We start from the raw sequence: 24,756 nt of genomic DNA, 5'->3' as shown, positions 1-24,756 counted from the left end.
TGTATAGAAACACAAGGATGGCTTGCTTAAGCCACATGGTTTGGACTTAGAGCAACCAGCCCAGACCTCCTTCTTGGTAGGGTTCAAATGGTGGAATGTGAAGAACAATTCTTGATACCTCTTCCTAACTAAGCCTAAGAGGACAGCTTACTCTATGGTCTTAACCCCTTCATGCATTAATTAGATTTAAGCATGTTGGTTATATAAGGATGACTCTCCAATAAAAATAAACAGGCTTTGTGTGCTCATATCCCTGCTTTAAAGGTAAAGGTAAAGGTACCCCTGACCGTTAGGTCCAGTCGCGGACAACTCTGGGGTTGTGCGCTCATCTCGCTCTATAGACTGAGGGAGCCGGCATTTGTCCGCAGACAGCTTCCAGGTCATGTGGCCAGCATGGTGAACCAGAGCAGCGCACGGAAACGCCGTTTACCTTCCCGCCGGAGTGGTACCTATTTATCTACTTGCACTTTGACATGCTTTCGAACTGCTAGGTGGGCAGGAGCTGGGACTGAACAACGGGAGCTCACCCCGTCATGGGGATTCAAACCACCAACCTTCTGATCAGCAAGCCCTAGGCACTGTGGTTTAGACCACAGTGCCACCCACGTCCCATCCCTGCTTTATAGGTGGGCAAATGACATACTTAATTCTAACATGGCTGTTAGTGGGAACCTTGGAGGCTCTGAAGACAAATAGAAACTTCACCTTGGAGTTATCTAGAGAGTCTGCCTATTCCTTGCTACACACAGCCAGTCTGAAACTTTACAAAATGAGTGCCCTTCCTGCTGTAAGAGACTGTGGGACCTGTATCCTTTGTCTGCTGCAATGTCCTGCTGTCTCCCTTCTTTGAACCTGGCGAAATGGGCAAATGCTTGTTAACCTGCCTCTAATGTGAGTGCTGAAAGAATGTACAAATACAACATCATCTTATCTTTGAAGGGCCCAACAAATAAACGAGCTCTTACCTAGACCGCAGGCTAAAGCATTAGTCTATAGTCAGGCATTTCATTGGTAAATGAGTGTACAATAGCAACCAATATACTTGAGGACAGATTGGAGTAATTTTCTCTGTGTGTGTGCGTGTGTGTGTGCATTTGTGGAGAGGGAAAAGGACAGAGTCAGCTCAGCTAGCCTGAAAGCAGTTAGACTGCTACCCCAAGGAAATAAAATACTGAGTGACCACAGAATAACATACAGCATTGGATGTGCCTTGACCCTATCCAGAGGATTGCTATGGGGCTACCCTGCAGAAGGGGTTCCTTAAATACTTCAGGCTCCATGGGGGAATAAACTTAAAATCAGTGGATCTTCACAGTTGTCTGTTATATTCCTCTTTATCTACATCCCCTTTGTTGTTCATTAGTCCTTCTGGTCATCAGGGTTTTTGTTTTTTGTTTTATAACCGATTAGAGAGAATTTTGAATGCTTGGGGAATTAAATCTTTGCAAATTTGTATTTGAAGTGCCTTAATCTGAGCTGTCCAGATTAGCATGCAGATCAGAGTTTGTTTACCTATCGGATTGTGTTAAGTTGGCTATATCTTATCTGGAGGTCAGCCAATCTGGAAATCAGCTAATCAGCTAATATTGCACAGTCACATAGTTTTGTCAATACTAGTGGTAGTTTTAAAATTCTTATTAAACCTATTTGTCTCTCTGTGTGTGTTTATTTTATTTTTATTGACCACTCTTATGGCCTCTCAATGTGATGTCATGATGCTGAAAGGATTTTTATAGCCTCCAAGCCCACCCACCCCCCATATAGCCATATCCATAAATATATAAAACACAAATTTCTGACTGCTCGCATAGCTTCCCTACTGTGATATGTTGATGCCAGAAGCTTGTGTGTTCATGGTTTGTGTGTTAGTTACTGGCTGCTCTTGTGGGTATCCCCAGCTGTAATATTGCAGTTCCAAAAGGGTTTTTTGAACCCCCACCCCCTTCAAATGTGCTCATTTTCTTGTTCTTTTGTGGTTTAAAGTAATTTTGCTGACTGTTTGCATAGGAATACAGTATTGGGAACAATACTCTTCTACTTTGGCCACACCAGCTTTGACCTAGGGTTGGCCTATGTGTCAGTGTAACCCTTGCACCTGAAAAGGCTTAGCCATTCCATTCTACAACCTTTCCAATAAGAAGTGTAATGGAGAGGTGAGGGGACCCGTGGCACATTTCAAAACATTTTGGTAGGGTTTTGGAACCAAGAACTATATTGTAAAATTTGGAGAAGTACACAATCCAATCTGTGCATTAGACTGGGAGCGTGCAAATTGGATCAGGTTGCTTAAAAATGCAGAAGGAACAAAATTATCCTCTGTCCCAAGAAGCCACCACACATGTTTCCAAAATCGGAATTCTCCCCACTGAAATATACTACTTTGATTAGGAGATCAGATATGTTGCAAACCCTGTACAGTGGTACCTTTGGTTACTAACTTAATTCATTCTGGAGGTCCGTTCTTAACCTGAAACTGTTCTTAACCTGAGGTAACACTTTAGCTAATGGGGCCACCCGCTGCTGCTGCTGCACCACCGCCATGCGATTTCTCTTCTCATCCTGAGGTAAAGTTCTTAACCCGAGGTACTACTTCTGGGTTAGCGGAGTCTGCAACTCGAAGTGTTTGTAACCCAAGGTGTTTGTAACGCAAGGTACCACCACATTCCAGATGCACAGGCTGCTTTAGCCCACACATAACCAACAGCTAGACAGTGTTTTGTGATCAATGTCCCTTTATTTATTTCCCCCATGTTTAGCAACTGGTGCTTTGTGACTGAGGGCCTCATTATACATTAGGGCTCCCACATCTCCCATGTATCAACATCATGTTTAGCAGTTCTCTGTCCCTTCCAAGCAGTAGCCAGTGAAACAACTGAGCTGGGAGTAAAAATTGCTATGTGTGATGGCATCGTGGTATGTGTTTGTTTTGCTAAGACATTGATAGAGAAACACATAGGAAGATATATGTTTACAGGGACACATATCCCTTGCAATATCTGATTTTAGGCCCTTCCATTCATTTCTGCTCAGGATCTGCTTCCTCTCTAGCACTAATCAGCAAAGCTTCCCTTCCATGTTTTGTCCACAAAGCCCCTTAAATTTGCTGCAGACCCTTATGCCGATTTCCCCTCTCAGTTTTGTTCCAGCGTGAATTCTTGCATCACGGCAAGACCTTCAGTCACGTTGCATGGGGCCTCTTCCGTGGAGCGACAAGGGCAGACTCTTCGCAAACACCTCCGAAAGAAGAATTTAAAACCCACAGCACGCTTGGTGGGGCTAAATGAGTATTCAAATTGGCTAATAAAAAAGTAATGAGAACAGCCTGCAGGTCTCCGCCACCCAAAGAAAACCAACAAACTCCCAGCCACAATGCAAACTTTCCATAGCAGACATGAAGGATTTTCAAACAAGGAACAGCGCGGGGGGGGGGGATGTCAAAGTCACAACTGTGGCAGGAACGGCTGAGAGAAGCCTTGAGACCTGAGTCAGTTGCACGTGGGAGGCTGCAGCAACAGATGTACTGCATCAACTAGCTCTTAACTTTGGAGTCCTTAAGAGAGAGGTGAAAGTATGTGCCTGAACTGCACCGAATCGAACCTCCCCGGTTGTTATCCAAAGACTATTCCATTTCAAATGTGGAGGAGACAGAAGGAGTGTGGCTCTGAATTCAGCCCCTTTAGCGCATTTCTTTTCAATGACCAAATGGCTTGTGTGGAACTTGATTTTTACATTTAGTTAATCTAAATAATTCAGGTGTTGACTCATTCAACCACATTAAAGAACACCGGGTGGCTACGCCTTTAACTTGCAGTTGACTAATTGCTTTGAAAGCTGGCTCATCTACTGAGGTATTGTTTTTGCTGACTAGCGCTGGCTCTCCTTGGAGATGCCTGGGATGTGGCCCCTCCTCAATCTCTTTTTGCACATATGAGCATGCCATTTTTCTAGAGAAAGAGTTGCTGGAACTCACCATGAACACCTCTGTGTGGTGTAGTGGTTAAGAGCGGTAGTCTCGTAATCTGGGGAACCGGGTTTGGATCTCCGCTCCTCCACATGCAGCTGCTGGGTGACCTTGGGCTAGTCACACTTCTGTGAAGTCTCTCAGCCCCACTCACCTCACAGAGTGTTTGTTGTGGGGGAGGAAGGGAAAGGAGAATGTTAGCCGCTTTGAGACTCCTTCGGGTAGTGATAAAGCAGGATATCAAATCCAAACTCCTCTTCTTCTTCTCTCTTGTTCTCTTATAATGGCAATGGTGCTCACCTGAGGGGTGCCGGAACTGAGTTCTGGCGAGTTCCAGCCAGAAAAAAAGCCCTGCATGTAACTGTTAATAAGTTCCCTCAGAACTCAAGTTACAGCAGAATTACAGGGCTTATCTTCACAATGCGTATCCAGGAGTCTGCTATTCGTAGAGGAAAGCAGCTTCAGCAGGGGTACAGAAAACAGGACTGAAAAAGTATTTAAGCCTTTAAATACTATCACTTCTTTCCAAATTGCACTTCCCACAATTCTTCTCCCAATGCAGTTCTAACATGGTGCAAACAGCTGGGAGGGCAGCCTGGGTCAAACATCACTTCATTCTACACCAGGTGTTGGGAACCTTTGGCCCTCCAGGTGTTGCCATGCTTGCTGGGGCTGTTGGGAGTTGTAGTTCAGCAGCATCTGGAGGACCAAGGGTACCCCACACTTAGTCTACACACCAAGAAGGGGGGTGGAGAGGATGAGTGCTTCTTTCTTACCCCAAATCACTCCTTTCAGAAGCACCTTTTCCATAGGAGGACCAACCTTCTGGCTTTTGTTAATTGTATAATGCGTAATTCTGCTGTAAAATATGAAACATGTGCAAAAAGGTCGTGATTATAATATGCTAAATAGTTACACTTCAGCTTATCACAGTGCTACTGCAGCTGATAATGTTGATAACAGTGGCATTTTTTAATTTAAAAAAATGGATTTTATGCATACCATTACATATTTTAATCTTCTCTTTTAATAAGTATTCGGAAAAAGAGCAAGCGCCCATTGCTAAATGATTCAATGTTAATTCCTTCTCCAACTGAAAAGTCATATGCTAACATTTCATTATAAATATATTTTTATTTACCAAAGTATTTATATACCGCCCTCTCACAAAACATCGGGGTGGTGTACAAACAGCACGTTATTAGCAGTACAGCTTGAGTTTCTGGATCATGATAAATTACTCTTTAAAGCTTTTTTTTTTAGGAAAAAGAAAGTTAGAACTTGTGGATTATTAATATTTTACATGCACAGAACGGAAGGCAAGAGGAGGAGAGCAGGGCACCAAATTTTGGGCTCACATAGGGTGCCGCTGGAATTTGAAAGACCCAAATCCGCCCCCGCCCATTGCCAGATGTTGCTCTTGCATTACTGGGCAGGCCAGCTCCCCTACTCCCCAGTTCAGCTCATTAAGATGACACCTCAATCATTTATTTATTAAATTTATTAAATTTCAATATCGCCCTTCATCCAAGGACCACAGGGCAGTTTACAATATAAAAACATAAAAAATACTTAGCATAATAGCAAGCAAAATAGCAATGCAATGCAAACCACTCTTTGAATCAGGCTCCCCACCACCTTTTTAAACTTGTTCATTTCCATGAGGAGAAGGAGGCAGGAGCATCTTAGCCAAGCAGGACAGTTGACATAAGCGTGTGGGTTTCCCCCTCAACTCAACTCCCCACTTCCATCACCTGCCGTGTTACCCTAATGGCTGGAGTTGCTGCTACCACAGCCACTGCCTTCCCATCCATGCCAAGCTCACCACGAAGCCCACTGCGTGTAGGCAGTGTGCAAACTAGCTGGGCCAAGAACAGCTGATAGGTAGTAGGCACATACCTTGCTCAAGGAGGGGAAAGGGGTTTGATGGACCCCCTGCTACCTCCCAGTGCACATGTGGCAGTGGCAGCAGAAGAGAAAAACATTATTCCATACCCCCCACCCCGCAAAAATGGCCTGAAAATGGGATAGTGATAGCAAACACAAATATATTTGAATACATTTTGGCATAGTGTAGGGGAAAAATAAAGGGAACTAAGGAACTGGAAACCCGGCAGAATAGGCTTCCGCAACCTCAGCCCTCCAGATGTTTTTGGCCCACAACTCCCTAGCTAGCAAGACCAGTGGTCAGGGATGATGGGAATTGTAGTCTCAAAACATCTGGGGGGCCGAGGTTGAGGAAGCCTGAGGCAGATAGAGGAAAGGATACAGGAACTAAATTCAGTGGGAAAAGCAGGAAGATAAGCAAACTACAGGAAGCAGGAAGTTACTCCTACTCCCCATTTTCTTGATTTTTTTAATTCTTATCCATTAGTAGAGAGAGCCTGCATACTTTCAAACTTTTCTCACAAACCATGAGGGCTACTTGCTTTTTATTAGGGAAAGCAACATGAATATGTATATTCATACTGGAAATCTTTGAGAACAAGTGTTGGTGCTGTCCAGTTATTTTGGACTACAACTTCCAACCAATGTGGCCAATGAACAGAGAGGATGGGAGTTTCAGTCTGGAGGGCAACAAGTTGGGGAAGGCTGTCTTAAATAACGGGAAATACAGATCAGAAGGGAATTCCAGCTTTGTCCAACCTACAACAACAATTAATGATAGTACCACCTAGTGATTGAACTGCAGGGTGATATTTTCTCCAGACATAACACAAACAATTGCCACCTTTGCCCGCGGAATGAGCAAAAGGCTAAATCAATAGAATTACTCCAGGATGAAGAACAGCCAAATCAGATCCTGTAAGGACTTGTTTTCTTTTTTATTTTACATTTGAATTGATTCTTCCCATACTTGTACTGCTGGCAATCTTCCTCAACATTCTCCACAAATCAGCTCATTCTTATGGTGCCTGCTTGTAGCTGAAACGTAAACACTCTTAAAATATGGCATTTTATTTTAGAATGGAAAACAAAGCCAACAACAAAATGATGGGAAAGAAAAGATAAACCGAATTTCCTATTCCTCAAAATAGCTGTAGTTCAAATCTGAGCAAGAGTTTTCTGGTTGGCATTATGTTACCTCATTCTTAGCTATCTTTGAGGCTGGTTTACATATTTGCCCAATGAAAACGCATCTGGAGGTAATGAAGGAGAAACAAACAGCATCAACTTTTTGTGCTGTGACTATAAAAGGAAGAAAGAAAGTATGCTTTTAAAATCTTGGATGAAAGCCAAAGAATGTGTTTTCCGGAAACATATAATCTGTAATTGGGCTAATTCTGATGTATTTGTGTCTCCAAGTCTTTGTTTCACTGTTGCCTGTATAACTCTTGATTGGAACATTTGATGTTCCTTTTGTGAGTTCCTAAATCCAATCCCCTCCAACGATGTACATGAATGTGCCTCTGATGGATGTTTTCCAGCACCTTTTTGTTGCCTCAATTAAAGGATAATGAACAAGGATTGTTTCTATTTGTAAAACAGCTCCAGCTAGTTCCTTCTTCCCAATTGGCTGGACAATGTGCCTTAATTAGACACAAAGCCTTGTAACAGACGTGACGGGAGGGAGGAATCAGAATGGATAGAAGGGGAAAGGTGAGGTGCTTTCAGCTTCTGGGGGCAACTTCAGCTTGTCTTGGCAGATGGACCACAGGACACTAAAGATACGACAGTACCGCACATGGCAACTCCATGGTATTATAGATTGCAAGTCCTCAACATGCCATGGAATAAATGGCATGTAAGGCCAATGTCCTTTCTTAACCCACAAAATAACAGCAAATGAATTTAAAATGCATACAGTCAAATAGGCTCACCGTAAAAACAAGTGGCAAAGATAAAACTGGTGAGAACTGGAGCAGAACGAAGGCCTAGGAAAGTTATCCAAAAAACCCCAAAACCACCTTTGCCTGTTGCCAAAAGGACATCAAGGTAGGTATCAGGTGAACCTTTCTAGAGAGGGCAGGGTGCCACCACTGAGAAGACCCTTTCCCCAGGAATTAAAACCCATTGCTTGTACAAATGTTTACAACCAGGGGTGCCATCTCACCCTCAGGATTGTGGGTGCCCACCAACATAACATGGACGTACAACGTCACACACACACACCTGCATGTAGCGCGTGTGACATCACACACACTACATTTCACATCCATAGGGCAACGCCAGCGGCTCCTCTTCGTCCTTCTGTACGGCCAGCAGGGCACCCTTTTCTGCGGCTGCCTCCGCATCTGGAAAAGGGTGCTTCACTCGCTAGTTGCAGAGGGAAGAGCTGAACTGCTTCTCTCTCGGAGGCAGCAATACAGAGGTTGGCTGCCTGCCTCTCTCTGCTGGCTTTGCTCATTGACTTTGTGGGTGCCTGGCCACCACAATTATAATATTGTGAGTGCCCAAGCACCCACAGCCCCCTGGAATTGACTCCTGTGCTTACAACTGATATTGTATCTGAATGTTGTTGGAGATTCAGAGGCATAGGGGGCTGTGATATTGGAGATAATATATCCATCATGACCGGAAGCCATTGACAGCCTTATCCACCATGAATCCATCTAATCCCCTTTTAGAGCCATCCAGATTAGCCATCGGTATTCTAGGACATGCTTTCTTAATATGGGGTAAGCAAGGCCTTGTAAGATGTTTTGAGCCATCTTTGCAGAAAGTGATGAATAAATGCTAATAATAAATAAATGCTCCTTTTAGTTTCCTAAGGCAGCATCCTGCACCATATTGTCAACGGCTTTTGTACCGTAATTCACTGCAGGTCCTTACACATATTGTAAAGCACCTCCTTCCACTTGCCTGTAATCATTTTGAACTAGTAGTGGGTTCAATGAGTGGAAGCTTCAAAGCATGCCGAACTCTTTCTCCCAGGACAGCTTTCCCATTATCTCAGTTTCCCCGCTCATTCCTTTGTTGCCCTGTGGTTGCATTGACATGAGTTCTTCAGAAATGCAGAATACATGTGCATGCATCAGAGAACACATGGAATTAGCGTATGGGATATGTGCATTTTAGATGCTGTTCACAGGATGCCAGTGCAGCAGACACTGGCAAACACCTTGTCCCCTCAAAAGATAACTCCCCTTAATTTTTTTATCTGAAATAATAATAAGTGCTTTCAGGGACTCAAAGAGTCCTGCATTGCAGGGGGCTGGGCTGAATAACCCTTGGGTCCCCTCCACTTCCAAGAATCTATGATTCTATGAAATCATATATCAAGTTTAGTCTCAATAGCATATTTCAAGTGTAGCCTCTGTTGTATAGATTATTATTCTTTTTCATTTTCATAGAATTATTTGGCCATGGAACTGGAAAGATTCCACAAGAGTCATTGAATCCAACACCCTGAAATAGCTAAATTCTTCAGAATTAAATCCTTCCCGTCAGATGCTTCTCTGGTTTCTCTTTCATCGCCTCTGGGGATTCCATCACTTCCTTGAGCAACATTTTTCATTGCTAAATTGTTTTTACAGTTAAGAGTTTCCTGTTACCCAGACTAAATCTGTGTTGCTGGAACATGAAGCCATTGTTTCTTGTCCTTCTATTAGGGTCTCTCGGAAACAATTATCCTCCATCTTTTTTATGGTAGTCTTTTAGACGTTTGAAAAACTTCCACCATAAGCTCTCCATCTTATTTCAGCTAACCATGCCCAGTATAGCAGCAACTCAAGGCCAAACAAGACATAGAATCATAGAGTACACATAGAATCATACGAGTTGGAAAGGACCCCAAGGGCCATTTAGTCCAACATGCAGCTCAGCTTCCAACAGTGGTAGGCATACATCCAATTTACCCTCCTCCTCCATTACCAGCTAGGAGAACTTACTTTGCACCATGACAGGTTGCCTTTCCTTTGCCCCTGTGCCAGATCATTGGGTTCCTATGGTGGGGAGTTAGGAGATCCAGACTGTTGTAGCCCACTTCATGCATGAATTGCACAAAGCAGCTGTGGGGCTGAGCTTCTGGCCCACCCCTGAGTTCACACAGCTCCTTGGCCCTGCCCCAGCAGCCACTCATTTCTATTTAACGTGGTGGAGACTTGCAAAGGAAGCCTGTGCGCACAGATCTCTATGTTATTCAGGCTTCCCATGCATTCTGGAACTCTGCCCAATTGGAGTTCCAAAATCTGCTCCTTAATTTCCTAAATCAGGGTGGCCAGAAACAGACACAGCTTTCTAGCTGGAGCCTAAGCATTTTCAAACAGAGTCACACTTTTTCCATGCCTTTAATGCAAAGTATTTGTCAAAATGCGATCCAAAATGGCACAGACTTTTATCGCGCAACAGCATCAGACCAGAGATTTGCGTTTCATGTATTCATTTCTAGTTTTTACCTCCAAGATACTCAAGTGGCATGTCTACTTTGCCCTCCCCATTATTATTCATAGCAACCCCATGAGATAGGTTAGGCCAAGAGGTAGTGGTTGGCCCAAAATCACTTCATGGGCTTCATGGTTGGATGTGGACTCAGACCTAAACCCATGCAGTCCTAGTCCAATACTCTGAATTATCTTCATCAGCCTTCTCCCAGGGTGGTACTCATTCCCATCATCCTCAACCACTGGCCATGTCCAACAATTTAAGGGCACCAAGTTGAAGGCGGATTTCCTCTTCACTGCTTAGTGCATTGTGATCCACGCTTACCATTATGTGTTTCTCTGTAGCTCACAAAACTAGGCAGTGTTCTCCAGGTTTTGTTGTTTTGGACTTACACATTTGTATAGATTTTCTTCTTCTTGGAATATGAGAATGCAAATATATTGTTGTTGAATTCTAGTTCCAAGGTGCTTTCAATTAAGCCATAAACTTTTCTGTTTTCTTTAGCCCAAGATGCAGAGTGGTGAGAAGTGACTGCCAGTTTCTTATTTAGGTCTTTTGCTCTTTTGATCTGCTCTGAGTCACACAGACATACAATATGTTGTGTGAATTTCAAAGTTGGTAAAAGGCAGAGAGTCCCTGCCCTCTGGAGTTCCTGAATGACATAATCATTCATCATTTTCACCACCTTTGTATTGCACAGCTGTGGAAAGGTAGCTGAAAAGCTGGCTGAAGAATGAAATGTGCTCACACTTTAACCATGTTTATGAAACCTCAGTATAACAAAAATCTGAGCCACTGTGAATCTGGGAAAGTGAAAGTAACGCAAGGTGCTGAAATATGGAATGTCAGGTACTGAATACCATTGCTTGTTATCTATCAGATAAATTATAACAGTCTCAGGTTAAAAGAATAAAGAAAAACGATACAATGTCAACTATAAATTACAGTCAAATATTAAATACTGTTGGATGCCGGCCATCAAAACTGGTTTTGCCCCCTGTTCCCAGTGAGGAGAACCTAGCAGAGAACACTAGTTGGTCCAGAGACTACAAATAGGTTGCTCCTTCTGGTTTCAGAGCTGCTTCTGGTAGCATGGAAGACATGTTTCCAGGCTCCTTGACCAATGTGCTTTTATGTTCATTAGCATATATTCCATTTGTGTATGTATATACAGTGGAACCTTGGTTCTTGAACGGCTTAGTTGTTGAACAAATTGGTTCCTGAATGCCGAAAACCTGGAAGTGTTCCAATTTTCAAATGTTTTTCAGAAGCCGAACATCTAACGCGGCTTCCGCTTGAGTGCAGGAAGCTCCTGCAGCCAATCAGAAGCCACCCATTGCTTTTTGAACAGTTTCGGGAGTCTAACAGACTTCCGGAATGATTTAAGTTTGAGAACCAAGGTTTCACTGTACCAATAAATAGAAAAAATAGCATGACAAAAAGCTACCTTGTGCTATTCCCCATCCTTTTAAAGCCTTAAGCACTACCCCATATCATTCCAGATGTCTTCATTAAGAACACACACACACACACACACACACATAAAACTCACACACACACACATAGAGAGAGAGATTTGCATGGTGGTGGCGTGATTGCTTTTTATCCCTTGCTATTTAAGAAATGCAATTTCTGATGGTCACTCAATAATTAATGCTGATGAGCACCAATTTGATGCACTAGAAGAGTAGTTTGTCCTCCTATTGTAGTCTTCTGTAATTGAATCTTATGTTGTTATATTAGTATGGCCCCAGGTGGTTATGCAATGGCTGAGGTGGGGGGGAGGGGAGGGAGGAAAGATAAAGGAATTACAATAGAGCTGTGGTAATGTAAGAACCAGGCAATGTCTTCTATGCCTCAAGGTGTTAACGTTAATCTCTGATAAATTATTAACTTATTAAGGAGCTGAGAAAGGAGCGAACTACTTTTCACACAAAGTGTTCCAGTTGTCTTCAGTGCCTGTTCCCCAAGAAGTAATTCCCCTTCCTTCCCCCACCCCTCTCTTGCTTCTCTGCTATTGTTCACATTCAAGATAATAAGAGCAATACACCAGAGAACTCAGATTACAGCCCAAAGGCTGGTATGCTGAGGATTCAGGAAGGAGTTTGAAGGAAGGGGAGAAAACATTTTCCCTTCTTTGAAAAAAATGACAACCTGTTTCTGATTCGTTCCTATGGTTGCCAACTGCACACTGGTCTGTGTAATACTTAGATTAAAAGATGTGCTCCTTGTTGAGAGGAGAAGCAATCCTCAGAAACTCTAGTGCTGCAGTGCATATTTAAACTATGAAACTCTCTCCCCAAGGAGGCAGTGATGGCCACCAACTTGGGTGGCTTTAAAAGAGGATTAGACAAATCCATGGATGGTAAGGCTATCATTTGGCTACTAGCCGTGATAACTATGCTCTGCCTCCATTGCATAGCTGTCAACTTATAGATTTGAAAATAAGGGACCAGCAGCCTCAAAAATAAGGGATCAGCAGCCATAGTAAGGGATTTTCCGGGCACAGGTATGTTCAGCTTCTGAGCCCCTCCAAGCCAAAGGCAGAAAGCCCAGCCAGCAGCCAAATGAAGCCTCAAGCCTCAAGGAAAACCACCATCACCTCTCCGCTGGGAAGCGCTGAGCAAAGGCGAGTCCCCAGGCAACGCAGCCGATTTGATCAGCACGAGGCATGCAAGCTCCACCCCCCCCAGTCATTCTTAGACTTCTTATTGGGTGAGCAACACAGCCAAGCAACCCATTTGGAGTCTCCCTCCTCCCTGGCCGGCAGGGAGGGAGGGAGAGGAGCTGCTTCCTTTGAAACCCGGGAAATTTAAGGGACATCATCAATAAGGGACAGGAGCGGGACATGGCACTAGGATAAGGGACTGTCCCGCCAAATAAGGGACGCTTGACAGCTATGCCATTGTTGAAGGCAGTATATATCTGAATACCAATTGTTGAGAATCACAATTGGGGAGGGTGCTGTTGCACTCAGGTCAGTCCTGTTTGTGGGCTTCTTCCCATGGGCCTCTGGTTGGCCACTGTAAGAACAGGATGATGGACTAGATGGGCCATTGACCTGAATCAATAGGGCTCTTCTTATGACAGTCTCATACCTTTCAGGATTTGTGTGTGCTTAGCTGCCTAGGGGCCCCTGGTGACAAGTTGCACAAAACCAAGTGGAATGCATTGGCAAGCAGCTGCCATCGTGTGAAAAAGTAAATACAAATGAAAAAGGGGGGAGGACAGAGAGGGGGTGAGGCAAAAGGAAGAGCCGGCTTCTAGTCCTGCTCTTCCTGCAGCAATCCTTTTTGAGAAAAATGACCTGCACCTGAGAGCTTGTTCGGTTTCTTCTAGAGGGAGAATGGCAGCTAGTGCATCTTTATCACACTCTCTTTTCATGCTTCACTGGGCTTTCTTCCCTTGTGCGGCAAAAGCAATCCAGTCCGAGATGCCAGGCTGTCTAAGAAGGAATCAGGAGACTGGCGCTGTTTTTCTTTCAGCAGCTCCTCGGTTATTTCCCTCTCCTTGTCCTGTCTGCGCCGAGACGTCCAACAACCGTGCCTTTTGGAAGCTGAAAGGTCACGACTGTTTTTTCAGCGTGTGTGGATAGATTTATCAGGCTTATCATCTGTTGTAGTTTAGAAAAAGGCTCCCTTCTCTCACTTCTCAGATCTCTTCTGTTCTCTCAGCAGGTTTCAGCTCCAAAGGAAAATCCAGGATCCGCAAGGAAACTTTTCAAAGCTGAATAACTTGCTTCTGATGAGTAAAATTTATGACAGCGGAAATGAGCTTTGCCAAACATTGGGCGCTAAGCCCATGTAGATCCTTCTCCTCTGCCCCCCGCCCCCCCCCAGTGTAATCTGGGATTCGTCTGACTTTTTTGAAAGAATATCTGTTATAATCGAAGGTCGACATGCAGCCTAAGATGAAAGGGATAGGAAACATTTCCTACAAGTACTAACTCTTAGGGAACCCGGGGGCAACAAACAAGGGGCAGTTGCCAGTGAGGCCATCATTTTGGGAGTTGGAGGCTGCTATCTTCCCTCCCCAGGATGTTTTAGAACAATGCAATGACTGGAGCATTCTGGGAAAATAACATGGCAGCCACCAAGCAGACTTCTGCTACTGCCATAGGTGGTGGCAAAGCAGGAGGAGGCATGAATGTAGAAACAGAAACAAAAACAAAAGTGTTTTTAACCGAATAGGCAACAAATTTGCATGAGCAGCCACAGAGGGCACGGTGCTCACCCACTGACGGGCTCCATCAGATAAACCAGGAAAATATGATGATGTGAGGGGGATTTTTTGGGGGGGATAAACCCAAGAAATTAATGAATGTCAAAATCTAGCTAATATTTGGAATATTACAGGCTGCAGCAGTTCTCCTGGGTGTAGCCTATGCAAACTAGTCTGGCTGAGCTAGTTGAATGCAAGTCATTGTGAAACAATAAGCAGTTGTTATCACCTCAAAACTTTTCAAAGCTGAGGTCTGTGCAAAGCAGAGGTTACCAAAGTGACAGGGAGGGGTGTGAGGTGGCAGGAAGGAGGCAAAGGGTTTTCTGGGGGGAAGAAGAAAGGAAGCAGGTGGAACTCTGTATGGCAAGGTGACAGGCAGAACCTTCTTGGGAGGCTAAGAGAGATGTACAGGGATGGCATGCAAGATGCCTTGGACTGTAATGCTGTGCTGCTGCAGGGAACAAGCCCTGCTTGGGATGTAATGCTGTGAACTCTCTCCCTCTCCATGGAAGACATATATAGCAAACCATTAAACTTAAAATGTTACAGCCTCCGCAGTGTCTGGACTCCCGAAGGAAACACAACCCTGGGTGAGTGCCTGGAACCCCTGGAAACATGCTTCCACTCAGCAGGGATGTAGCAATATGAACATATGAAGTTGCTTTATCCTGTGCCAAACCACTAGTGCATCTAGCCTAGCCACAATAGCTGCCTATGGTCTCAGGCCAACGCCTCTCTAATCCCTGAGATCCTATAACTAGAAGTGCAAACATTGGATGTTAGGACCTCATATACACTTTACCACTGAGCTAGGGCTTCTCCCCTGCTTTCAGTCACACCAGAACTTGTCTGAAGTCTGGTGTTACCTATGGTCACGGCTCCAGCCTCATTTATTCGGTGCAGTACATGCGCTAGCCTGGAAACTTACAAGCTGGGTCATACGGATGACTTTCTTGTACTACTGCAGCAGAACTCCAGCCGTGTGGGTTGCACGGTTGCACTAATGAATGTTTACTGCTGCCCACAGTGTATATGGGCGAGAAGGAGTGGAGGATCAGCATGGGGCGGACTTGCTAGCGCATATGGTCTGCGGGGGACAGGTGTCTTCTGGGTATATATCCAGCCTTGTTTACAACAGCCATCTGGACATGGCGATAACTGTGAGTACAAACCGGGATTGGACGAAGCGTTTTTACTAGACTTTGAGGAAATTTAAAGAAGCCCTCATATTACCTCCCTTGCTGGATACAAATTAAGCAAGTCGGCCTGAGTGATCAAACAGCAGCTGAGTGTCTATAAGCGAAATCCCATGCTGCAACTTCAAATGACAAATGGCGTGAGGATCTGCACCCATGAATTTTGTATGTTTCTGATGCGGAACCATAAATCACCCAGCGTCTCTGCAAAGAGTTGCGAGCAGTAAATGGATTAGCTGGAAGTGAGAATCTGAGCACTGCACTGGAGTTCTGTGCTCAGAGAAAAGCGTAAAGTTCTGACACTCTTCCATGCTTCTGATTTTTCAGGTGCCTTTAGTGATAACACCTCTAAACCATGTACTTCTTTGTTGACTTTAAAAACAGAAGAAAAGTCCTGTTGGATCAGACCAGTGGTCCATCTAGTCTAGCATCCTATTCTCACAGTAGCCAGCCAGGTCCCTGTGGGAACCCTGCAAGCAAGACCTGAGCACAAACACACTGAGCACATCAAAGAGCAGAGATATGTACAACAATATGCTCAGTTGAATTGAAATGCTGCAGGAGGAAACAACCTCGCTCTGTTTTAAGCTGATAATGTGTACACAGCTTCAGCTTTATTGAATGTCCAAGCGTTCTAGTTAGAATGCAATACATGTGCACATTAACACATAGCTATGATTGTCGCTATCCACTTTATGAACAACAACTCTGACAATCATTCGCTGTGTGTCCTTGCCTCAAAGAATTCTCCAACATTTATCTTTTTATTACATCATTATAGGAATGAACAGCATGTTTTCTTAATAATTGGCTGAAATCCCATAAAACTCTGACTGAATGATTGACTGAAGTCACTGTGATTATTGGTTCTTCCATACACCTTGGCTTGAATTTACTAGGTCATTTGTGACCCCCAAATTGTCCTCTTTCAAGGCATTGCAATCACCACAGCCTTGGTTGTAACCTATTTCCAAGCCCTGGGGAAGAGGGATGCTGTAATAGATGTTTACATCTACTAGAAAAACAACAACAACACATGAGGATAATAAATAAATGTAGGCATAGATTTTTTGTAAATGTCTGATATGAATTTGTGAAGGCATTGGTTTGCATCTTGTTATAAAACCAGGTTTCAAAGTAAAACGAACATTCAGCAAAGTAGAATGCTTACATAATTTTCTGATCATCTGAGGTTCCATCTGCACTGGTTTGGTGCTATTTTTCATACCTCTCTGTCACTTGAATAGCCACTGCCAACACAATTGCTGTTGGGTGTCCCACCACCGCCAACTCACTGTCAGTTGTGATTAGAAAAGTTCAGACAATCACATTCATCAAAATATAGTGTTGTCACTGTATGTGCTATTGGCCAGTGATGTTTGGCACAGTGTAAGGACATCATGTTATGTCTTCTGAAGACTGCTGACAAAAGTTCTGAGCCAGAAGAACAAAAGATTGTTCATCGGATCAACAGAAGTTTTTGTGAATCAAGAGACATTTTGGCAAATAGCAAAATAAATTAAAAAAAATTTAAAAAATGACCAACTAAGAGGAGTTTCAATACTATTCTAATTAAATGTGAAATTAAATGTTGTGAGGATGAAATGGGGAGGAGAACTATGCATGCCACCTTGTGCTCCTTGGAGTAAAGGTGGGATATAAATGCAAATGCAATGCAGTTCCCTCATGAACAACTTGTCAGGGAGGCATGTGCCAGTGGTGGGTGGGTGAGTGACAACATGTGGGTCTATTACCCTTGTTTGGTAGGCTACATTTCACACCCCACCTAGGAAAGCAAGAGGTGTGGTCACATTTCCAGGACATATTCCAGCTAGGCACACTCAAGAAGTGCATGGAGCAAAGCTAGTGAGGAGTAAGGGCCTGGGAGAATCCTCAGGGCCAAAGAGAAACTCCTGGAGAGGCACATTCAGCCCCATGGTATGAAGTTTCTGATCCCTGTTTTAAAGCCCAATATGACTTGGGACCAGCTTAGCAGAAAGAATGGCTACTCCCAGTGACCGCACCCAGTTATGGAATTGCCTTCCCAGGGCAATTTGCTTGGAACTATCCTTCTGGACTTTTTGGCACCAAAACATTGTCTTGGTGCCAAAAAGTCCAGAAGGATAGTCAACAACACTGAAGACTGATCATAATCTATTTTTAATCCTGCCCCAGTCCTAAATAAAAAATGGAGGATCCATCACAGGTCACATTACCTGGAGTCGTGGAAGACTGCAAGTTCCCAACAGAATTGTATTTGTTCTTGTTTCCGAGGAAATAGATCCATATGTGAATTCCTTGTGACCTAGTCTGAATAGGTAGCTGTTATTTTCTATGAACAGACCAGAATTCCACTTTCAGTTCCATAATAGCAAATTGGCTGTTGCCAAGGGAACGTGCTGGTGGAAGGTCAGGGTTTTCTGGTCATTCTTTATGCTTTAGCTTGTTCAGGGACTTCTCAGGGAAAATAAAATGGTGGCATTCCACCTCAAAAGAACAAAATTAGTAGCAGCTTGTGAGGACAATGACTGAGAGGCAAGGTAAGCACTTCACAGTGAAAAGGAGGAGATTGAGCTGGGATATGAGAAGGCACTATAAATATATCAAAGGGAAAAGTAGCGGAGGCAGCTTTTCAGGACAAAGAAGACAATGGGCACAAACAGTAATGGTTTACAAACTGGTCATAATATAATAAATTTGGGGTGGGGTTTGAAACAAGATAAAGACTTTGAACTATGACTATAAGATGGGGGTGTTATCATGCCATAAACCTCTCTGGGAGCCTGGGATTTAAAAATGTTCCTGGAGCTGTTGGGAAGGAAGGGAGGGAGGGTGGGAGGGAGGGAGGACCCGTAGTGCTTTAAACGGGATTAATTTATGAAGAACATGTGAATACCTACAAGGATCAATAATGCTTTGCTTTAAGAGTTAAGGTGTTTACAAATTCACTTGTGCACCCAAAAACATGGGGATTGTAAGTTTTTCACCATGTAAGAAGTGAACACATTCCACATACATTCATTGTGCTCACTTACAGATCAGCCTCCATGTTTTAGTCCCAGACACAAGTAAGAGTTGGGGAGGAATTCAGAGTAGCCCTAAGTTGATCATTCCATCAGGGCAAATGTTTCAGCTTGCCACATGGAGCAATCTCCCCTCTCCTTCCCCCATGCACTGTTCTGGGGGTTCTCCTGAATCCCCCAAGCTAGTTTCAGGGGTGGGGGGACTAGGAGGAGATAACACCATTGCACTAGCAGGAGCCCTTGTGCTGCTTTCCACCAGCAGGACTCATTAGTTGAATCCCACCCTCAGTTATTAACACAAAAATGCATAACATAGTCAATGAAATGAGTAGTGCAATGCAGTAGTGATGTCAGGGACCATGCTGAGGAGGGCTGTACTGAGGAGGAATGGTGAGGGCCACCGCCTCCCCTTGCTCCTGCTCCTGAATCCTCCCAGGAGCAGGACAGTATAGATTTGGAACAGTGGTTTGCAGAGGGGCATAGCTCAGAAGGCAGAAGCTGGGAAATACTGGGTGTGGAACAGCTAGGAGAAGAAACACTGAAAGAGAGAGGGTTAACAGATTCACAGTCTCTGGACAACATTCCTCCACCCAGCCCAAGGGCAAGAAGGGCTCAAAAAGCCACAGAACAGAAAGCACAGCAGGTACAAGCTCAGATTACAAGATGTAGGTGTGATGCAGATTAATAGGGACAGAGGGGGTGTAAGCCTTAATTGGGAGCACCACCATTCTGGGTTGACACTTTCTTTTGTCCTTTGCTGTGTTTATTTAAAAAACCTAACTGGTAAGAATTCTTTTGATTTGATCTGCTCATTTTTTGCCACGGAGGAGGAAGCAGATTCCCTGAAGCCTGACAGGTAGACCTTGGTGTCTCAAATTTCAGTGGTGCCTTGTGTGATGCCAAAATCCAGTGCACCCCCACCCACCCACCGCCTCTTGCCTTCCATTAGAGGTCACAGCTGTGGTGCCTGCTACAGTGCCCCAGAAGCTCCTCATCTGGTGCTACCAAACCAGTCATGCTCCTCTAGATCTCCCTTTGTTCAGTGTCACAACAGTTGAAGGGAAATGGTCTCCATAACAAGGAACATGCTCCCAACTTGCTGGTGCTTCAAAATTTAAATGCTGGCAAATAATACCTTCTTAGGCTATATCTACCCAGATAGTCCAAGTGAACATCTAGTCTGATGAGCTTAACCAGCTATCTGATGTCACTTTGACCCCACACAAATGCAAGGGAACCATTTTTTTTCCCTGGGCACCCAGCCAGCCAACCAACCCTCCAGCAGCAGAGAATCTAATTACTGGAGCTCCAGGCTGATCCTGCTCTCTCTGTCTCTCTCTTTGATGAGCTACTGTGCAGCAAAAGACCTTTCTGACCTGCCCAAAACTTTGTGTTGTTCTTACAGGCTCCTTCTTGAAGTTAAAAATGAAGCCTGATCCTGTTAATGTATTTTGCTGCAGAGAGGGATGCTTCTTGGAGAAGAGTATGAAGATGAATCTATGGTAAATAAGCCATCTTTCCAAGCAACAGAGGTTTAAAAATCTCCCTCTGTGAATGGTGGACCAATATCAGCCATCCCTCAATATTATTTGGTGATGAGTGCTAGGGTGAAAGACAACTGCACTGGATTCTATTAGAGTGATGCAATTTGTGCTGTTTGTATGTCTCCCACAGCTATTGTTGCATTATTGTTTGAACCATTCATTTTTATGTTCGCAAACTGCAGAAGGCATGGAGATTTATGCCTCTTTTTTCCATTTTTGGGAAAAGCTTACTTTCTGAAGAATGTGGGAATGGAAAAGTGAGTGGAACACCTCATCTACACACACACTCATCCTTGAAAGCTGTATATTTTAGTCTCACACAGCAACTACCAGGAGAGGCCTGGATCTCCCTCATGTTAGAATGAAACCTCCTTTCCTGAACAGAAAAAAAAAACTAGGGATGAATAAACAGTTCACTGGTCACCCCAAAAACCATATCTGCAAAGGCTATTGCCTCTCTGTCAGGCGAGTGGGTGATGGAATTGGTATCCAGCTCAGTATTTTCTATACCAGCTAATAACATCTCTCCAAGTTTTCAGACAGGAGTCTTTCCCAGCCTGAAGGCACCAGGGACTGAACCTTCTGCATGCAAAGCACCTGCTCTGTAACGAAGGTATGGTTTTTCCTCTAAAAGGGGCAAAATCAGGTCGTGAATGGAGCCAAGCTTTACTTTCATCAGAAAACCAGGCATATAATCCTGGCTTCAACATGAACAAAAAATTAGGGAGTGCTTATTTTGCATCGCCTCTTCTAGGTTTCCTCAACTCCCTAATCTCCCAGACCTGTCAGTTTAGTTGCACTATTTCCAACCACCATATACTGATTAGGCTAGTTCCCCCTCTCCTGTCCCCTATGGCTATCTGTTTCATTAACAGCAAGGAGATGATAATGGGGAAGGACGATCAAAGCTGATGATATTAATGTGAGGGATTAACAGTATTTATATTCCTGAGCAGTGCACTCAGTGTGGAGAGCGGGCTGCTGCAAATCAGCCTTCTCCAGCAGAGAGTGACTGCAGTGCTGATTGCCTCTGCTATTGCCTGAAGAGCTTCTTGCTAATCAACCATCACCTCTAATCCAACAGGACTATGGGACAGCCCAGCCGAAACAGTGTGGATGTGCAGATCTATAAAATGATGCAACCAGAAGATCATTGCCAAGGCTGCTCTGTCTCCATGCAGCCTAGGTGTTATCTCTCTCTTAACATAGGTTGCAAAACAAATAGCAGCTTCCAAAAGAAATCTGATCCTTCTGAGCCATGTCCAAACAGGGACATAAAAAGCTGTCTTGTAGTAATCTCTTTGAGGTTTCTGGCAGTTCCACCTAGAGACACCAGGAAATGAACCTGGGCCCTTTTCATTACAAAGCATGCACCCCATGTAAACCTTAAGTAGGCGCTGGGAAGCTATAGCCCTCTAGATGTTGAAGAATAATCTTTGACCATTAGCCATGCTAGCTGATGTGAGTTGGAGTCCAACAAGCAACCATGAATGACCTGGGGCCCAAATGTCAGCACCTTCTCCTGTGTCAGTCTCCTCATTCATTACAATCAGCAGGTGAAGCTCTCTTGGTGGTCCGTGCTCTGAATAAGGTGTGTAATGCAGAGGCCCATTGAAGAGCCTATTTGGTAGTGGCTCTGTGGCTGTGGAATAATCTCCCCACTGATGTGCATCTTGCCTCTACTGTGCATTCATTTCAGCAACAACTGAAGGCTTTTGTCAGGCTTTTCTCAAAAGTGAAGAGGTGGAGAAAATGCAAGTGCATAGGCCTCTAATGTGGTTTGAGAGTTTGATGACGCAACCTATAAGGGAATGGTATATTTAATAAATAGAGAACTTGATGGTAATATGGAGGGCTCCCCAGAAGGGTTGAGGAAGGGTTGAGCCATGGACTTTGGTCACAACATAAGGGAACAAGATTGGAAGTCTCTCTGCATAGCCAAGCCAATGAAATCCATCTCAGTGTGTGTTAGGGAAAATTCTATTAAGGTAATAGCTAGGTGGTATAGAACACAAATACAATAGTTCCACATAACTTCTGGAACAGAGCCAATGAATTAGAGAGGTTGTATTCATAGTGGGACATACCACACCTATAGTGGAGCTGCCCAAAAATACAAATTTGGGGTGGGAAACACTAATACTATATGGGAAGAAATTATTTTACCCTACAGCTGTGTTAACTTTCGCTTGTTGTGTTAACTTTTCATTCTAATAAGACTGTTAAGACAATAGATCTTTTAATATTTTTACTTGTTGTATCAAGAATATCCATTTCCCAAATATGGCAGATTCTACAATTCTATGAACTCTTTGTAATGACAACCCACTAGGAAAGCCCAGGGTATAAAACACTGATTATGGGAGGAAGTGTAACTTAACAGTAAGTCAGGATAGACAATGCTGGCCAAGATAGACCAATGTGGTACAGAGGGCAAAGACTGTAGGAGAGCGGTGAGAAACCTGGAGCCCTCTATATATTGTTGGACTCAAACTCCCATCAGACCCAGCCAGCGTGGCTGATAGCCAGGGATGAAGAGAGCTGTAGTCCAAGAACATCTGGAGGGCCACAACTTCCCCATCCCTACTGTAAGGAAACAAAATCAGCTTTTCCCTTCCATCTATCAAAGTACATGAAGGTCTCTTCAGAGTAGATAATACAAGGATCAATAACTAGACAAAAATGCAATCTGCAGCTAGAACGTTTTAATAATAATACTGTGGGGAAAACTTTACAAAGCAAAACAAAAATCAATAACTCCTGATGAATAGTTGCATTAATAAAAAGTTTCTGTAGAGTTCTTTTGACATCTTAAAAGTTTGTGCTGCAGGGATTGCCAGCATCCTGCTCAAGGGGAGTGCTGAGAGACTTGCTAAGACTTCTTCTTATGAAAATTCTGACAACATCAAGTCATATTATTTTCTTTATTTACATGTAATTTAGGACCATTTTCTGTGGATATAAAATTATCTATGAGCATTTTTCACTTTCACAGTTCTCCCAATGTCTTCCTTCTCTTCAATATGATGTCATGAGTGTGTAGCTATTGACTGCATCTTAACTCTGTAGACAGAAGAAAATGTCCCAAGTGCATTTTTCATAACTAGCAAAGGAAATCAGTGTGTGAAACTTCTTTTCTCTATAACTGCATCTTACTCGAGTGGGGGACGGTGTTTCATCTGTTGGTCGTTTCTTCCCCCACCCATCCTGGACCTGGACCTGGACCTGTTAAAAGGCAAATCAGCCTTTGTGATCCATTGACCAAAAAAGGGGGACTATATGTTCTAAACAAACAAGGGCCTACACAGACAAAATGTTGACAACCAAAGTTTCTACCAGGAGCAAAGGCAGGAGAGATTCCAGGCATAACACGAGCAACCTTTTTTACCAGGAGCAAGGACTGAAATTTCACTCCTCAGTGTGGGTTGAATCGCCTTACTGTGGCTGGAAATTGTGGGTGGCATGCCAAGCTTCTGCTCTGCTTTGATGCTTGATTGTCTGGAAATGTGTTAATTGTTAACATGGATTAAGAAGGAAAGTTTTACATGGATTTGTATAGGACTGAAATATACATGAGCCTAGGAGAGGCTCATATTACTCACCAAAATTAATTCATTAATTGATTAAATGTAACTTGGCATCTTTTAGCAGCAGGAAATGCACTTATTAGCAATTATTATCTTAAAAAAGAAATAACAATTATTGTTACCATTATTGTAATTAAAACAAAGCAATGGATTAAGAGCCACATCATAATTTTTAATGTGAACTCAGCACACTGGGGAGGAAAATGTGTTTACAGCTAAAAAAAATAAAAAATAAAAATGGTCCCCATATTGCTAATCAAGATTACTGGAGGGACTCCCAGCTTTTCACATTACCACAGTGTGATATGACAGCATATAATGGATTACTCAACTGCCCGAAGCCACTGTAGGAATAAATCCCTTTTAATATTCATGCATGGTCTTTGAGAAAATAGATGTAAGCGGTTAATACTTTTCTGCAGACAAAACACTGTAGTTTATCAAAACAAAATGTGTGCTTAGAGGGGTGGGGGAAATCCCAGCATTCCTACAATTGCTTTATTTACAGAACACAAGAAATACGGGCCCCAAGAGAAAAAGTGTGAAAGGGTGGCCACAAATTGAAGAGATGGGGGCTGTAAGAAGGGAGGTGTGGGATGTTAGGCAAGATAATGGTTTGATTGTGAATCTGTGTTGGTAAAAACCACAAGTTGTGTACACAGCATGCATTTAAAGCCCATAACTTCTCCACAAGCATTCTGGGAACTGTAGTTTGAGAAGAGCATTAAGAATTGCAGCTCTGTGAGGGGTAAACTACAGTTCCTTTTGGGGGGAGGTTTACACTAGGATTCTTTGGTGGCAGTCACGTGTTTTAAATAGGCTTTCAGTTATATGGGGTGTTTACAGCCACAGTACCAACATTATCACACACAGAAAACAATGCTTGTTCGGAATGTATGG

This window comes from Podarcis vaucheri (genome assembly GCF_965113315.1).
Source record: "Podarcis vaucheri genome assembly, chromosome: 2".
NCBI classification, from domain to species: Eukaryota; Metazoa; Chordata; class Lepidosauria; order Squamata; family Lacertidae; genus Podarcis; species Podarcis vaucheri.
The sequence above is the reverse complement of the archived record's forward strand: the minus strand, read 5'-3'. Positions refer to the sequence as shown.